The sequence below is a fragment of the Triticum aestivum genome, chromosome 4A, assembly GCF_018294505.1.
Source record: "Triticum aestivum cultivar Chinese Spring chromosome 4A, IWGSC CS RefSeq v2.1, whole genome shotgun sequence".
In the NCBI taxonomy this organism is placed as follows: Eukaryota; Viridiplantae; Streptophyta; class Magnoliopsida; order Poales; family Poaceae; genus Triticum; species Triticum aestivum.
In genome coordinates this window covers 174,164,519-174,183,419 of record NC_057803.1, presented here as the reverse complement: position 1 = coordinate 174,183,419, position 18,901 = coordinate 174,164,519, and the positions used below count along the sequence as shown (strand labels likewise).

Below are 18,901 nucleotides of genomic sequence, written 5' to 3'. Positions count from 1 at the left end.
CCGCCGTTCGCTGGAGCCCCTCGCCGGAACCTCGCAGAGGTAGCCGCACCGCGTCTCTCCTTTTCCCTCGGTTCGGTTTTTCTTATAAACCGTTCCGATTCTTTTCTTCCCTTCCGATTTGTTTTCTTTTCGGTTCTTTTCTAAACCGTTCCGGTTTCTAGATCGGTTTTTCGTTTCGATCTTTTCCTCCGAAAACCCTAAATCGGTTTTCGTTCTTCTTTCGGACCGTTCATCTCAACGAACGCGATCACCGTTTTTTTCCCGGTTAACGACGCCTGTTCGTTTAACCGTTCATCTCTTTCTTTTCCTCGGTTTTATTCCGCGATCGCGATCTCAGATCCGATCTTCGTTCTAGTCTTTCTTCTCGCTCGTTTATCGGAATCAGGTGATTCAAGCGCCTGGAGTTTCGTTTCGAAAACGCCGTTCCATCTAATCAACTTGAACAAGCTTTTGCTACAGTAAAATTTGACCTAGTTTCAACTTGCTAGAACCGAGTTGTTTTCTTCCGCCGTTTGTTTTTTCCGTTTCTTTGTTCGGTTCGTTCTTTCTTTGCAACCGGAGTTCTTAAGTTGAATTTTCTAGTTCGTTCTCTTGTTCGAGTTTTACCTATGCATTAGATGAGTACTTATTGTATGCTTGTTGTTTGTATGCGATAGATCACCCGGATTGCGCCGCTTGTTACTTCGAAACCCTAGGTCTCGCGGATCATCAGCAAGGCAAGTAACACTTTGATCATACCTTTTCTACAACCCATGTTTTATTGCATTAGATCAATCCTCACACATTGCATGTTTAGGATCTAATTAAACTATGGGATGGGAAGTAGATGAGGTAGTACCTATTACCTGTATTATTATGAAACCTTTGGGAGTTACTTCTACGTTTGCTTATTATGCCATGCTATGCTAGTAGACGTGGATTGGGTGAGTGATATCCATGACAGATGTGAGTTGATAATTTTAATGGTTTATCTAAGGTGGCAACTTAAACACGCATCTGGGTGGATTGAGGCACCTGATGTCTATCAGGACTTGCCTGTTTTATTTTGGACCGCCACCCAGGCTCACAGGGATCATAAGATCTTTCATGCTAGAAACTTCCGTGTGCAACCACATGCTACTATGGGCTCTGGCATAGTTGACTAAGTTGTGCAAACTCTTACGGGGTGGACTAGCAGATGTAGGGGTTGTAGGTGGTACGGTCTACCCCACATGTAAGGTGCTAGCGCTTCTGAAAGACTATGTCTCTCGGTCATCCGTTTCTCAAACACCATGTAGTGCGAGAAAACAAACGGAGGCGATCGAGTCATGTGGGGAAAAGTGCGCAAACCTCTGCAGAGTGTACAAACTAATCATGATTAGCCGTGTCCCCGATTATGGACAACTTGAGTATCTAGTACTTGAATATCATGTGAATCTCATCATGTTACTTCTAATTAATGTTGTTGGGTTTTTTAACTGTTCACTTAATTGGGATCGGAATGCTGTCAACCATTCTCGATGTTTAACAACTACCATGATAGTTAAATAAATTTATTCCTTTGCAGTAGGGAAAAACTGGCTTTACGCAAAACTGTAACCATAGAGCTTTCCACCAGCCATATATGCATATAGTATAGCTGTTTCATTCCATTACTCTCTATGTGTTACATTGCCAGCATATTCCATGTGCTGACCCGTTTTCGGGCTGCAAATTCTCATGTTGTAGACTTTTCAGACGACGAGTAAGGTGCTTTTAGGTCGTGGCCCTATACTCAGTGATGCCGTTGGAGTTGATGGACCCATTTATCTTCTGAGTCTTCCGCTGTTATCGTTATTAGATGGCCTTAAGCCATGTTTTTTTGTAAAAGTTCTCTTTGAGACAACAATGTAATAAGTGTGTGATTGCCACTCTGCTATAAATCCTTCGATGTACTGTGTGGTGTCAGCATTACTGATCCAGGGATGACACTTGAGCACAGAGCACTTGATCCATTCGGGTCGGGTCGCTACAACATGGATATATATAGGAGGAAGAAGTAGGTAGGTGGAGCAACAAGGGGCCCATGAGGTGGAGGGCGCGCCTAGGGGGGCAGACACGCCCCCTGCCTCATGGCCTCCTCGGTCGTTTCTTGACGCCCACTCCAAGTCTCCTGGATCACGTTTGTTGAGAAAATCACATTCCCGAAAGTTTCATTCCGTTTGGACTCCGTTTGATATCCCTTTTCTGCGAAACACTGAAATAGGCAAAAAAACAGCAATTTGGGTTGGGCCTCCGATTAATAGGTAAGTCCCAAAAATGATATAAAAGTGTAAAATAAAGCCCATTAACATCCAAAATAGATAATATAATAGCATGGAGCAATCAAAAATTATAGATACGTTGGAGACGTATCGGATTCCCGTAGCATGCACGTATGGTAAACCATTATGTGATGAAGTCGAAGCATGGTTTATTTTTTGATTGTCTTCCTTGTGAGTGGCGGTCGGGGAAGAGCGATGGTCTTTTCCTATCAATCTATCCCCCTAGGTGCATGCTCATAGTACTTCATTTTGATAACTAATAGATTTTTGCAATAAGTATGTGAGTTCTTTATGACTAATGTTAAGTCCATGGATCATACGCACTCTCACCCTTCCACCATTTCTAGCCTCTCTAGTACCGCGCAACTTTCGCCGGTACCATACACCCACCATATACCTTCCTCAAAACAACCACCATACCTACCTATTATGGCATTTCCATAGCCATTCCGAGATATATTGCAATGCAACTTTCCATCATTCCGTTTATTATGGCACACTTCATCATTGTCATATTGCTTTGCATGATCATGTAGTTGACATCGTATTTGTGGAAAAGTCACCGTTCATAATTCTTTCATACATGTCACTTTTGTTTCATTGCACATCCTGGTACACCACCGGAGGCATTCATATAGAGTCATATTTTGTTCTAAGTATTGAGTTGTAATTCTTGATTTGTAAGTAAATAAAAGTTGGATGATCTTCATTATTAGAGCATTGTCCCATGTGAGGAAAGGATGATGGAGACTATGATTCCCCCACAAGTCAGGATGAGACTCCGGACGAAAAAAAGAGACCAAAAAAAGAGAAGGCCCCAAATAAAATAGAAAAATGTGAGAAAAGAGAGAAGAGGCAATGTTATTATCCTTTTACCACACTTGTGCTTCAAAGTAGCACCATGATCTTCATGATAGAGAGTCTCCTATGTTTTCACTTTCCTATACTAGTGGGAATTTTTCATTATAGAACTTGGCTAGTATATTACAGTGATGGGCTTCCTCAAATTGCCCTAGGTCTTCGTGAGCAAGTGAGTTGGATGCACACCCACTTAGTTTCTTTTTGAGCTTTCATAAACTTATAGCTCTAGTGCATCCATTGTATGGCAATCCCTACTGACTCACATTGATATCTATTGATGGGCATCTCCATAGCCCGCTGATATGCCTCGTTTATGTGAGACTATCTCCTTCTTTTTGTCTTCTCCACGACCACCATATTCTATTCCACCTATAGTTCTATGTCCATGGCTCACGCTCATGTATTGCGTGAAAGTTAAAAAACTTTGAGAATATCAAAAGTAGAATCAATTGATTGGCTTGTCATCGGGGTTGTGCATGATTTGAATATTTTGTGTGATGAAGATGGAGCATAGCCAGGCTATATGATTTTGCAGGGATAAGCTTTCTTTGGCCATGTTATTTTGAGAAGACATAATTGCCTTGTTAGTATGCTTGACGTATTATTTTTTATGTCAATATTAAACTTTTGTTTTGAATCTTATGGATCTAAACATTCATGCCACAATAAAGAAAAATTACATGGATAAATATGTTAGGTAGCATTCCACATAAAAAATTCTGTTTTTATCATTTAACTACTCGAGGACGAGCAGGAATTAAGCTTGGGGATGCTTGATACGTCTCCAACATATCTATAATTTTTGATAGTTCCATGCTACTATATTATCTGTTTTGGATGTTTTATATGCATTATATGCTATTTTATATTATTTTGGGGACTAACCTATTAAAATAGAGCCCAGTGCCAGTTTATGTTTTTTCCTTGTTTTTGAGTTTCGCAGAAAAGGAATACCAAACGGAATAAAACCTTCGCGATGATTTTTCTTGGACCAGAAGATACCCAGGAGACTTGGAGTGCAAGTCAGAGGAGCCACGAGGCGGCCACAAGGGTGGAGGGCGCGCCCCCTACCTTGTGGGCCCCTTGGTGACCCCCTGACCTAGATCTTCCTCCTAAATATTCACATATATTCCCAAACCACCACAAGCATCCACGAAAACACTTTTCCACTACCGCAACCTTCTGTTCCCGTGAGATCCCATCTAGGGGCCTTTTCCGGCATCCAGCCGGAGGGGGATTCAATCACGAAAGGCTTCTACATCAACTCTATTGCCCTTCCGATGAAGTGTGAGTAGTTTACCACAGACCTATAGGTCCATATCTAGTATCTAGATGGCTTCTTCTCTCTCTTTGATTCTCAATACCATGTTCTCTCGATGTTCTTGGAGATCTATCCGATGTAATCTTCTTTTGCGGTGTGTTTGTCGAGATCCGATGAATTGTGGATTTATGATTAACTTATGTATGAATATTATTTGAATCTTCTCTGAATTCTTTTATGCATGATTTGATAACTTTGTAATTCTCTTCAAACTATTGGTTCGGTTTGGCCAACAAGATTGGGTTTTCTTGCAATGGGAGAAGTGCTTAGCTTTGGGTTCAATCTTGCGGTGTCCTTTCCCAGTGACAGTAGGGGCAGCAAGGCACGTATTGTATTATTTCCATCGAGGATAAAAAGATGGGATTTACATCATATCACTTGAGTTTATTCCTCTACATCATGTCATCTTACTTAATGTGTTACTTTGTTCTTCATGAACTTAATACTCTAGATGCAGGCAGGAGTCGGTCGATGTGCGGAGTAATAGTAGTAGATGCAGAATCGTTTCGGTCTACTTGACACGGACGTGATGCCTATATTTCATAATCATTGCCTTAGATATCATCATAACTTTGCGCTTTTCTATCAATTGCTCGACAGTAATTTGTTCACCCACCGTGTTATTTGCTATCTTGAGAGAAGCTTCTAGTGAAACATATGGCCCCCGGGTCTATTTTCCATCATATTAGTTTCCGATCTACTATTTTGCAATCTTTTACTTTCTGATCTATAAACCAAAAAACCCCAAAAATATTTACTTTATCTTTTGTTTAGTTTCATCTATCTCTATCAGATCTCACTTTTGCAAGTGACCGTGAAGGGATTGACAACCCCTTTATCACGTTGGGTTTAAGTTGTTTGATAATTTGTGCAGGTATTTGTGATTTGGGCATTGTCTCTCCTACTGGATTGATACCTTGGTTCTCTAACTGAGGGAAATACTTATATCCGCATCACCCTTTCCTCTTCAAGGGAAAACCAACGCAAGCTCAAGAAGTAGCAACTATCACAAATAGTATAATGGACCGAGGCGGCCTCTCATTGGCATGTCTTATCAGTACAGATATCGTGCCCCAGTTTTGAAGGATATCATCAATAAGTTGATTAATTGATGTGTGTATAATGGCCTGAAGGGTTGGGAATAAGTGATTTATTCGGCATGACGTCGGGACTCTTTGTCCTTTACTGGCCTATAAAAGTAGGGAGAAGTAAATCATTTTGTCTCATGCTTCCATCCCATGCTCCATAGCCCAAAAGCTCAAAAAAAGCTCCGACGCTCTCAGATCCACCTTCAAGCTTCCAACCCACTTGCACTCTTCCCCCATCCCTCACAAGAAATGGCCAGCAAGGGAAAGGAGACTACAACCTCAGCATCTACCGCCGGCTTAAAGGGGCAATGGGTGAGAAAATGTGATGATCATCATTATTAGATCATTGTCCCAGTGAGGAAAAAGGATGATGGAGACTAATGATCCCTTCAAAGAATAAGGATGAGGTTCTGGACTTAATAAAAAAGAGGCCAAAAAGTGCCCAACAAAAAAGGTCAGAAAAAGAGAGAAGGGGCAATGTGACTATCCTTTTACCACACTTGTGCTTCAGAGTAGCACCATGTTCTTCGTATAGAGAGTCTCATGTGTTATCCCTTTCATATACTAGTGGGAATTTTTCATTATAGAACTTGGGTTATATATTCCGATGAGGGGCTTCCTCAAATTCCCAAGGTCTTCAAGAGCAAGATAGTTGGATGCACATCCGCTTAGTTTCATTTTGAGATTTCATACACTTTATAGCTCTAGTGCATCTATTGCATGGCAATCCCTACTCCTTGCATTAATATTGATTGCAAGGCCTCTCCATTTTCTAGTGATATGCCGAGTAGATGCAAGCCTTTCTTCCTTTTTGATTTCTCCTATATATCTATACCACCGCATTCTATTCCACCCTAGTGCTAATATCCATGTCTCATGCTCATGTATTGAGTGGATTTGAAAATGCTGAAATGCGTTAAAAAGTATGATACAATTGCTTGGTTTGACAACGAGGTGCTCGTGATTTATACTTAATTATGCGGTGAAGGCGGAGTCAAGCCATACTTAGATAATTAAATGAGTAGGGATAACATTCATTGAGCATCGAATATTTTGAAAAAGTAATGATTATGTTCTTATATTCATGGATATTATTATGTTGATATCAATCACTTCATCATTTCTAAATATTTATACCGTTAAGAGATTACATGATGAGCATGCTAGGTAGCATTCAACATAAAAAATGTTTTACAATTTACCTACTCGAGGACGAGCATGAATTAAGCTTGGGGATGTTGATACGTCTCGAACATATCTATGATTTTCTATCATTTCATGCTATTATATTACCAATATTAGATACTTTTTATACATTTTTATATCACTTTTTAGGACTAACCTATTAACCTAGTGCCTAGTGCTAGTTGTTGTTTTCTGCTTGTTTTTAGTTTTCAAGAAAATCTGCACCAAACGGAGTCCAAAAGCTATGAAACTTTTTGATGATTTGTTTCTCGACATAAGAGACCCTGGAAGCTTCAGGAGGAGACCAAAAATGAAACGGGGAGACAACAAGGCAATAGGGAGCGCCGTGTTACCTTGTGGGCCCCATGTGATTCTGTTTGGCCTAATTCCACTTCTATAAACTCTCAAATATTGGGAAATCCCCAGAGAGCCACCCGAAACAATTTTTTCACTGCCACGAGCTTTTTTTCTTTCGCGATTCCATCTAGAGGCCTTTTTGGTACTCTACCGGATGGGGGATTGATCACGGAGGGCTTCTACACCAACCTTCTACTCTTCCGGTGATGTGTGGTAGTTCACCACTGACCAACGGGTCCATAGCTAGTAGCTAGATGACTTCTCTCTTTTTGATCTCCTATACAATGTTCTTCATGAACTTCATGGAGATCGATTCGATGTAATCTTCTTTTGCGATGTGTTTGTTGGGATCTGATGAATTGTGGGTTTATGATCAGATTATTCATTGAAAGTAACTGAGTCTTTTCCGAACTTTATTATGCATGATTATTATAGCTTTGTATTTCTCTCTGATCTATCTGTTTGGTTTGGCCAACTAGATTGATTTATCTTCAGTGGGAGAGGTGCTTTGAAGTGGGTTCAATCTTGCAGTGTCCTCACCCAGTGACAGAAGGGGTAGCGAGGAACATATTTGTATTGTTGCCATTACGGGTAAAACAACGGGGTTTAATCATATTGCTTGGTTTTATTCTATCTACATCATGTCATCTTGCTTAAAGTGTTACTATGTTTGTCATGAACTTAATACCATAGATGCAGGCAGGAGCCGGTCGATTGGAGTAATAGTAGTAGATGCATACAGGAGTCGGTCTACTTGTCACGAAAGTGATGCCTATATTTCGAGAGAGAAGCCTCTAGTGAAAACTATGCCCCCAGGTCTACTTTAATCATATTACTAAAACCAAAAATACCTTGTTGCAATTTATTTAATTTTCTTACTTTGCAATTTACATATCTACCACTACCAGATTTGAACCTTGCAAGTAACGAGTTCAAGGGGATTGACAACCCTCTTGCCCGTGTTGGGTGCAAGTATTTGCTCTTGTGTGTGGAGATGTTGTTCACTAGGATTTGCATGGTTCTCCTATTGGTTCATTAGCCTTGGTTCTTACAAGGGAAATACTTATCAGCTACTATATTGCTTCACCCTTCCTCTTTAGGGGAAAATCCCAACGCAGCTCACAAGTAGCAATTACCTATGTGACAAGTAGGCTGAAATCCATCTGCATCTACTACTCATTACTCCACCCATCAACTGCTATCCAACATGCATCTTAAGGTATTAAGCTCATAACAAACAGAGTAATGCTTGGAGCATGATGACATAATGTAGACAAAGTAAGACCAAATAATATGTGTGAACCCCATAGTTTTACCTTTAGTAGCAATAATACAAATATGCGCCTTGCAACTCCTCATGTCACAGAGTAAGGACACGCAAGATTGAACCTACTACCGAGCACCTCTCCCACTCAAGATAAATCAATCTAATTGGCCAAAAGATATAGATATATTAGAGAGAAATGCAAGGTTATAAAATCACACATAATAAATCTCGGAATAGACTAAAATACCTTTAGTGAATAATCTAATCATAAACCCAGGATTCCTCAGATCTCAACATATACAATAATTCCAAATTGTACATGCATCTACCAAATTATATAGTGGTTGGGTGAAGAAATATAGTCTTACTAATTAAAGAAGTGTTTACAAAAAAGTCCAGCTACTCACCGGTTGAACACGCTCTCTCTTTGATTTGCTTGAGCTTGGGGGTGCATCTGAAATTAGATACATGAGTTTTCCGAACTCTTCATGTACCATCTTTATACCCTTAGTCACTACTTCAAGTTGATGACGATAATATTCCTGCCATAATGTAGTTGAAGACATTAGACTTCACACAATTTACATTACATATGCGTTGTTATAGCAAGTGAACATATTCTAACCATAGATGCAAAGCTTGCAATAACATTGTCCTCTACATCTGTAGTGGTGGCCATATCTGCATATTTTTGTTCACTTTCAGTGTCTGTCACGGCCGATCAGGTCTTCTTGATGGTTTGGCCAACGAACATGACCTCTGATATCTGAGAAGACAGGGAAATCCGTGAGACAACCGAGAAAGCAAAGGTACAGAGTCAGAAAACTCTCCATTTTGATACATATTATTATTTTCATGCCTTCACTAATGTTCTCCCACTCCGTGGGTAACATGCCAGCATCTACTGCATAAAGATTATCACTTGTTGAAAGTACGTACAGTACGAGACGGCGATAATTTTAAATATTGGTGCCATAATGATTAAACATTCGTGTACTTACACTAAGATGAATGAAATTAACTAGTAATGAGAACCCTAGCTAGATTGACCTGCATGCTTACCGTGAATAAGAACCTCAAATTATACATGTTACTAGCAAAAGAGCCCATGCGTTGCAACGGGTATAAAGTAAATTTCAAAGTTCACGTGATATTGAGGAGTTTATTTGTCGTGGTGAAATACTCAGCTATATCTCTCAGTTCGTTAACTTCTTCATCTACTACCCCTATAAAAGCACGAGAGGGCGGAGAACCAAATCATCCTATCTATTGAAACTTGCAATCTGATGGTCCAAATGGCTCCAATCTATCAAACGTGTTTTACACTTTAATTACCCACCAATGCCACTCCACGTTTCCACTAACCCACCGATCCCACGCTAATCCATCCGTACCCCTTCGTCATCCTAGAATACATGAGCATGATGCCACGATCCACATGCCATCCCTCCGCTATTGCTGCCGCCAACTGCTTGGAGGGTCACCCATCACCACTCCGCCGCCCCGCCACCGTCACATGCCGTCGCCACACCCCTATGAGCACTCACATATGCTTAAGCGTGGGTCGCGGTCTCGCTGCCAGCCGATTCTTCGCTAGGCCGAGGCTTAATCCGCTTAAGAGTGGGTTGCGGGAGGTGTGTCTCCGTCCAAGTGACTGCACCGCCGAGGCACCAGCGGTCATCCAGGCCGCCACCCAGGAACCGCGGCCCTCCTCTGCAGACCCGCCAGCATGGGCTGCCGCCCAGGCTCCACAATGACGACGACGAAGAACAAGGTACGCCAAGGAGGCGAGGCCCTGCTGGCGCACCCAGTCGCCACAACCAGGGGCGCGGGCCGCCGAGAGGCTTAGCCGAGCAGCCGCCGTGCAGGGAGCAATCCAGACGCACGCCGCCGGCAGGCATGGCCCGCTCACCCGACGCTCTGCGGCTGGATGAGAATTTCAACGATGAGGTAGGGTATAGGGACTATGACAACGAGGAGGCTGAGGGGGAGGGGGAGGTTCGCTGGGGGGGGGGGACATGGTCGAGCGATGCCATGCCCAAGCCACCCGCTGGCTTCGTCCTTGACGGCCATGGCCAGTGCATCGCTCCCGCCTCCAAGCGCATCGTCACCCTCGTAAGGTGCTCCACATTCAGTTTTCTCCTAGCTAGCAGTTCATACTTGAAATGCATTATCCAAGTTCATCTTGCAAATTTGTGCAGATTGATGACGCGAACAATAGTCCATTAGAGTGCATAATCGGGAGGGTGTTCAGCAGTACGTAGGATCATGAGTGCTTTCTTCTCTGCCCGATCGACTGTGATTAACCACACTCTACAAATTAGTTGCAAACTTGCAATGTTCATTAGTGATTTCCCTCTCCTATGATTACTTATTTCATGCCTGTGCAGGTGCTCAAGAGCACAAACTTCAGTGGCTGGATCGCTATATGTCACTAACTACATACATTACTCATTTATAGTTCAAACATGGTTTCAATTGATGCTAGAAATATTTATTTCGGACAATGTAATTGATGTGTGTTTGTAGGTTGCCTCTCTTGGGTGATATGATTTTTTTGCGGTTTCTCATAAACTGCAGTGTGTTATGCAGATGGAAAAAGCATTCAGGTTCTGCATCCTGCCCAACAGGTTATTTGTTATGACACAAGAACTTTATTATGGTTTTTGATAAAAGAAATATGGACTTCGAAATAGCTTGAAGGTTATCGATTATATGTAGCAAGGCCATTTGATTAAGTTGGCTCTTTCTTGACACCATTTTCTATGCAAGCTATTTGAATACATATTTTCCAAAACAAAGTACATAAGTGTGTTTGGGTGTGGCCCAAATTAAACATCTCACATTTTGTTTCAGAAATCATCTCTACTTAAGTCCAAGAGGTCACCAGGTGAAGGGATGAATAAAGTATTAGGTTGCATTAATTTGGAGCTATGAAACTGGTAAAAGGATTATAGTTGCTGCAACTCCTAGGGTCAAGGTTTGTTCCACATTTCTATAATTTTATTTATATTTGTACTAATTTATCACATATCATGCATTTTTTCTCCTTTAGACTAATTATTACAGTAGAATATATTGGCCAATAGACTGCCATTCTCACCTTTGGTATTGCATCTTTTTTCTTGACAGCCTGTTACATTGGAACTTGGTGAAGATGTTGTATTTGAGTATGTTGACATTGACAAAAGGTACATGCCGAATGCTGAGACATATATACGTTGCGTGAGGCAGAGGTTAAATGCTCTGTAAATAAAGAGAGACAACAAGGATTGGTGAGTTTATGATCCCACTTTCGTACTGTTTTTATACAAGAACAACAATGAGCGACATATGTACTTCTCATCCAATTAGTTTTCTAGCAGGTAAATGTAACTATTTCTTCATGCACGTGAGAAAGACAAATATTAGTTCCTACATGTTTGAGGATATGTATAACCATACTATGGAATGCAATTGTGCCGAGGAGGAACGAGGATGAGAGATGTGTCCTCCTAGACATATTAGCAAATTCTTAGTTCATTTGATTACATTCATGAGTATTATTCTATTCCAACATACGGGCTTTTTTCAGTGCATATACAGATATACTATCTTATAGAAATATGTTGTTCGGGGATGAAGAGGTGGATAAGTTTGTGGCTTTACTTACTGAATGTCCAGATCTGTCTTGCTTCTCAGCCAAGGCCTACATTTAGAGTATACATATTCATATGTAAGTGATTTAAGGTCAATTACCTCCCCCTGTTGTAATGCTCATCATCTTAATTCAGACATTGTTATATATATGCACCATGGTTCACAACTATACTTTTTTCCTTAGGGCCTATGCAAATCCATTTGGAACATTGTTAATATTTTACATTTTGCTACAAAAAGTTGTGTGCTGCAGGTGTCTATACACGGGAACCAAAGAAGGCAACTCGGTAGTTTCTCCCTACCCTAATCAAGATTCACAATGATAGGAGGGCACAGAGATCATGCTGCCATGGAATCCATCCATTTTCATTGCCTTGCTGCTTTCTAGCTTGTTTCTTGATATTCAATAGCCATATACCTTTAGGACTTGGGATGCGATTTCACATGCATCGCGTAGCTGATGCTTTTGCCGGTTCATGATGAGCTATTTTTGTGTAAAGCTGCTATTGGTCGTGGAAAGACTAGCTATGCATGGCTCAATTTTATTGAGCTTAGATGAAAATTTGAGTGAACCGACTAAATTCATACAAAAAAGGGGCCAAGTACAACCCCAAATTAGAGACACGATGGGATGCCCATCCTGGTCACTATTAGATTTTGTTATTTGTCATCTAAGAGCTACTATTAGACTTACAATCTCGAACAGCTACCTGTATTTTTTAATTTGTTTGTGTACCTGGAATGCCCATTATTTGGGCATAGGACATGCCAATATGTTTTCTGAAAGTTGTAGGAGAGGCATGCTATTTAAAATGGATAGATTGCAAAAAAAGTTGTACCTCCATTGGTCAGGACCTGACCATGGAAGAATGAACACTAAATGTTTTCAAATGAACTACATTGGTCCGGATCTCCACGTAATAAGTGTTATTCTTGCTGCACTGGCTCGGGCATCCACATTGTCCATCGACAGGTATGTATGGGCCGTCGCTTGGTACAGCCGCAGGGGGAATGGTTGGCCATAGAACTACATTGGTCAGACTTGTAGGTAATGAGTAGCATGATTCATGTCTTATTTTTGTGATAAAGATATGATATCGATGCAGCCTGATGGTTTGCTGCGAGCGAAGCGATGCCGTTCTATGAGGGAGGCGAGCGGGCCGACGACAACTATTGTGAGTCGGGCGAAGCGGCTCCGTCGACGGGTATGTATGGGCCGTCACTTGGTACAGTCGTAGGGGGAAGGGATGGCCATTGAACTACATTGGTCAGGACCCATAGGTAATGAGTAGCATGATTCATGTCTTATTTTGGTGATAAAGATATGATATCGATGCAGCCTGATGGTTTGCTGCGAGTGAAGCGATGCTGTTCTGTGAGGGAGATGAGCGAGCCGACGACAGCTGTTGTGAGTTGGGCGAAGTGGCTCCGTCGACGGGTATGTATGGGCCGTCGCTTGGTACAACCGCAGGGGGAAGGGCTGGCCATTGAACTACATTGGTCAGGACCTGTAGGTAATGAGTAGCACGATTCATGTTTTATTTTGGTGATAAAGATATGATATCGATGCAACCTGATGGTTTGCTGCGAGTGAAGCGATAAATCCTGTCCATTCCCACATGATATCTGGGCATTCTTACACCTGGGGCCGCTTCACTGGGATAAAAGTAAGTAAACAAGAATTAATTCTAACTCCCACATGATAAAAAATAGTAAAAGGTCTCGCAAAGAAAATAATCCTATGTGACCACTATACATAGCGAGCACCAACAAATAGAATAATCACGAATTCCGTGTAATTGGCCAAGCTGCTAAAGTAGCTAAAGTAGTGATAAATCCTGTCAATAAAATAGATCCTATCTTTGTGACTTGGGAATTAGAAATATATATTTTTGAAATGAAATTATGATAAAAAAATTATGTTTCATTGTATAACATGCTTTCAGTCCAGACATGCGTTCCACGTGCAAGCTTACTAGTTATCTTAATGTGAATTCATATTTTATACTTGCCCACTTCAAAGATAAGATGGCCGTTTAGAAAATAAAGAGTTTACAATGGTTGGTGCTCTTTTGTTCATACTGTCGTCAACAGTAGGAGAAAACTAACTGCATCAACGCAACCACGCTTCCCTTGACACCAACATCATAGCCTCAAGGAAGACCAGTATTGGGGCATGCAAAGCCGGGGGAGAGATGGGACGACAAAGGGGAGTAGCCACATGAAGGTGGGGTATGGAAGGAGTAAGGACATGGTCATCCTAGGCATGATCACATGCTTTTGCCTCCCTCTCTCTCCATAGCCGATGTGCAGAGCGAACATGACGTGGCCCCTCCTTCACCCAGTTCAAGCAAGATGCACCATCATCATACTCTTTCAACTCTCCATCCCTCCCTCCCTCCTCTGTATCTCACACCAAATGCACAGGTAACATATAGAGTGGAAGAATATATTGGCGGTCAACTAGTCCACAAGAGAGCCCCAAATATTGTTTCCTTCAAAAAAGTTTTTTTAATACTTCAGTCGCATGTATTTTAATTGCTATAACTATTAAACCATGGTCGTACAAACAAAATATTATCCAGGTAATTCTAATCAGTCCATCCAAAAGAATTTGGAATTGTACTCGGTGTTAGCATGTAGAGGGACATCTAGCGGCTTCTCATCGGTGCGGCTACAACATCTACTTTGATAAAAACAGAAGCGCCAACCCAACGAGCAGTTATATTATCCACAAGCTTCGCGCCATCGCTCTGCCTCCATTGTTCGTCCTCTCACTCGAGCAGCATGCCCAGCTGATGTTGCTTGAAGTTACGTTGGTATTTCCCCAAAGAGGAAGGCATGATGTGGCACAACGGCGGTAGGTATTTCCCTCAGATATGAAACCAAGGTTACGAATCAGTAGGAGAACCAAGCAACACAACGTAAACATCACCTGGACACAAATAAAAAATACTTGCAACCTGACGTGTAAAAGGGGCTGTCAATCCCTTTCGGGTAGCGGCGCCTCAAGATAGGCAAATAGACGTGAGATAAAATTGTAGTTGATTGATAGATCAGACGCCAAATAAAATAAATAAGAATAAAATGCAGCAAGGTTTTTTTTATTTTTGGTTTAATAGATCAGGAAATAAAAGCAAAGGAAAAGTAAATCTCAAAGGCAAATAATATGAGAAAGAGACCCGGGGGGCGTAGGTTTCACTAGTGGCTTCTCTCGAGAAAAATAGCAAACGGTGGGTAAACAAATTACTGTTGGGCAATTGATAGAACTTCAAATAATCATGACGATATCCAGGCAATGATCATTATATAGGCATCATGTCCAAGATTAGTAGATCGACTCCTCCCTGCATCTACTACTATTACTCCACACATCGACCGCTATCGAGCATGCATCTAGTGTGTTAAGTTCATGGATAAACGGAGTAATGCAATAAGAACGATGAGATGATGTAGACAAGATCTATCTATGTAGAGATAGACACCATCATTTTATCCTTAGTAGCAATGGTACATACATGGTGGTTCCCCTTCTGTCACTGGGATCAAGCGCTGTAAGATCGAACCCACTACAAAGCACCTCTTCCCATTGCAAGATAATAGATCAAGTTGGCCAAACAAAACCCAAATATCGGAGAATAAATACGAGGCTATGAGCAATCATGCATATAAGAGATCAAAGAAACTCAATAACTTTCATGGATATAAAAAGATAGATTTGATCATAAACTCAAAGTTCACCCGATCCCAACAAACACACCATGGAAAAGAGTGAAAGTGCTAGTTATCGACTAGAGGGGGGGTGAATAGGCGATTTTTATGGAAGTCTTCAAAACACGAGGTCTTTGAAGACAAACAGTAGAAATGAACCTATTGATATGCAGCGGAACATAGACTACACTAGACAAGCCTGATACGTCTCTGTCGTATCTACTTTTCCAAACACTTTTGCCCTTGTTTTGGACTCTAACTTGCATGATTTGAATGGAACTAACCCACACTGACGCTGTTTTCAGCGGAATTCCCATGGTGTTATTTTTGTGCAGAAATAGAAGTTCTCGGAATGACCAGAAAATCAACAGAGAATTATTTTGGAATATATAAAAAATACTAGAAGAAAGATCCATGTCAGGGGGACCACCACCAGTCCACGAGGGTGGGGGCACGCCCTACCCCCCCTGGGCGCGCCCCCTGCCTCGTGGGCCTCCTGACGCTCCACCGACCTCAACCCTGACTCCATATATTCACTTTCGAGGAGAAAAAAAATCATAGAGAAGGATGCATTGAGTTTTACGATATGGAACTGCCACCAAGCCCTAAACTCTCTCGAGAGGGCTGATCTGGAGTTCGTTCGGGGCTCCGTAGAGGGGAATCCATCGCCATCGTCAGCATCAACCTTCCTCCATCACCAATTTCATGATGCTCACCGTCGTGTGTGAGTAATTCCATCGTAGGATTGCTGGACAGTGATGGATTCGATGAGATTTATCATGTAATCGAGTTAGTTTTGTTAGGGTTTGATACCTAGTATCCATTATGTTATGAGATTGATGTTGTTATGACTTTGCTATGCTTAATGCTTGTCACTAGGGCCCGAGTGCCATGATTTCAGATCTTAACCTATTATGTTTTCATCAATATATGACAGTTCTTGATCCTATCTTGCAAGTCTATAGTCACCTATTATGTGTTATGATCCGGCAACCCCGAAGTGACAATAATCGCGACCACTCCCAGTGATGACCGTAGTTTGAGGAGTTCACGTATTCACTATGTGTTGATGCTTTGGTCCGTACTCTATTAAAAGGAGGCCTTAATATCCCTTAGTTTCCAATAGGACCCCACTGCCACGGGAGGGTAGGACAAAAGATGTCATGCAAGTTCTTTTCCATAAGCATGTATGACTATATTCAGAATACATGCCTACATTACATTGATGAACTGGAGCTAGTTCTGTGTCACCCTAGGTTATGACTGTTACATGATCAATTGCATCCGGCATAATTCTCTATCACCAATCCAATGCCTACGGGCTTTCCATATATTGTTCTTCGCTTATTTACTTTTCCGCTGCTACTGTTACCATCACTATAAAACCCAAAAATATTACTTTTGCTACCGTTACCTTTTGCCACCGTTACCACTACTATCATATTACTTTGCTACTAAATACCTTGCTGCAGATATTAAGTTTCCAGGTGTGGTTGAATTGACAACTCAGCTGCTAATACTTGAGAATATTCTTTGGCTCCCCTTGTGTCGAATCAATAAATTTGGGTTGAATACTCTACCCTCGAAAACTGTTGTGATCCCCTATACTTGTGGGTTATCAAGAACATTTTTTGGCGCCGTTGCCGGGGAGCATAGCTCTATTCTTTGAGTCACTTGAGATTTATATCTGCTTATCATTATGAAGAACTTGAAAGATCAAAGAACCAAGATTTTTCCCTCAACTAGGAGGGGAGGTAAGGAACTGCCATCTAGCTCTACACTTGATTCACCTTCTATTTTGAGTAAGCTTGCGACACCTAAACCTGCTTCTGCTATTTATTCTGATATGTCGCATGTTATTGATGATGCCACTTCTGCTTCGCATGATACTTATGATGAAACTACTTCTATGCTTGATAATACTGTGCCACTAGGTGAATTTCTTGATGAACAACTTGCTAGGGCTAGGGAGAATGAAATTATTGAAACTGATAATATTGATGAAAGTGATGATGAAGATTCTCCCCCTAGATATGAATTGCCTGTTGTTCCTGAGGGTTATGTTATGGATGAAGAAACTGCTAGAGACTTTCTTGCCTGCAATGATAGAAGTGATCCTAAGAAACTATTAGCTAAGCTTAATGAAAAAACTCTGAATGCTACAATGAAATATGATCCTGCTTATGCTACTTCACCTATCTTTATTACTGATAAGGATTATGATTTCTTTGTTGATCCTGGTATAATTACTTTGGTTGAATTTGATCCTTTCTATGGCTATGAATCTGAAAATGTCATGGCACATCTTACTAAATTAAATGATATAGCCACCCTGTTCACTAATGATGAGAAAACTCGCTACTACTATATCCTTAAAATATTTCCGTTCTCATTAAAGGGTGATGCTAAGATATGTTTTAATTCTCTTGATCCTGGTTGTGTGCGTAGTCCCCAGGATATGATTTACTACTTCTCTGCTAAATATTTCCCCGCTCACAAGAAACAAGCTGCTTTAAGGGAGATATATAATTTTGTGCAAATTGAAGAAGAGAGTCTCCCACAAGCTTGGGGGAGGCTTCTCCAATTACTTAATGCTTTGCCTGATCATCCTCTCAAGAAGAATGAAATACTTGATATCTTTTATAATGGACTAACCGATGCTTCCAGAGATTACCTGGATAGTTGTGCTGGTTGTGTTTTTAGGGAAAGAACTATTGATCAAGCTGAAATTCTATTGAATAATATGTTGACCAATGAAAATAATTGGACACTTCCTGAACCAACTCCTAAGCCAACTCCGAAGAAACGGGTCATTCTATTTCTCAGTCCTGAAGATATGCAAGAGGCAAAGAAATCTATGAAAGAAAAAGGTATAAAAGCTGAAGATGTTAAGAATTTACCTCCAGTTGAAGAAATACATGGTCTTAATTTACCGCCCGTTGAAGAAACACATGGTCTCGATAACCCGACATAGGTAGTAAAGGTAAAGTCTCTCTATAGATTTGATGAAGGTGATGTTCCTCGTAATAAGTCTGCTAGCCAATGCTTAGATGAGTTTGATAATTTTATTGTTAAACAAGAAAATGTTAATGCTTATGTTGGTAGATAGTTGAAACATAATGCTTATATGATTGAACACTTGAGTGATTATATGGCTAATGTTAAAGGTGAACTCAAACTCATTATTAAA

The 18,901-nt window shown here is 41.0% G+C and overlaps 1 pseudogene; it reads left to right on the top strand.

Moving 5' to 3' along the window:
• Positions 1-9,469: 9,469 nt before the first annotated feature.
• Positions 9,470-12,059, top strand: LOC123083771 (uncharacterized; annotated as a pseudogene).
• Positions 12,060-18,901: the final 6,842 nt, after the last annotated feature.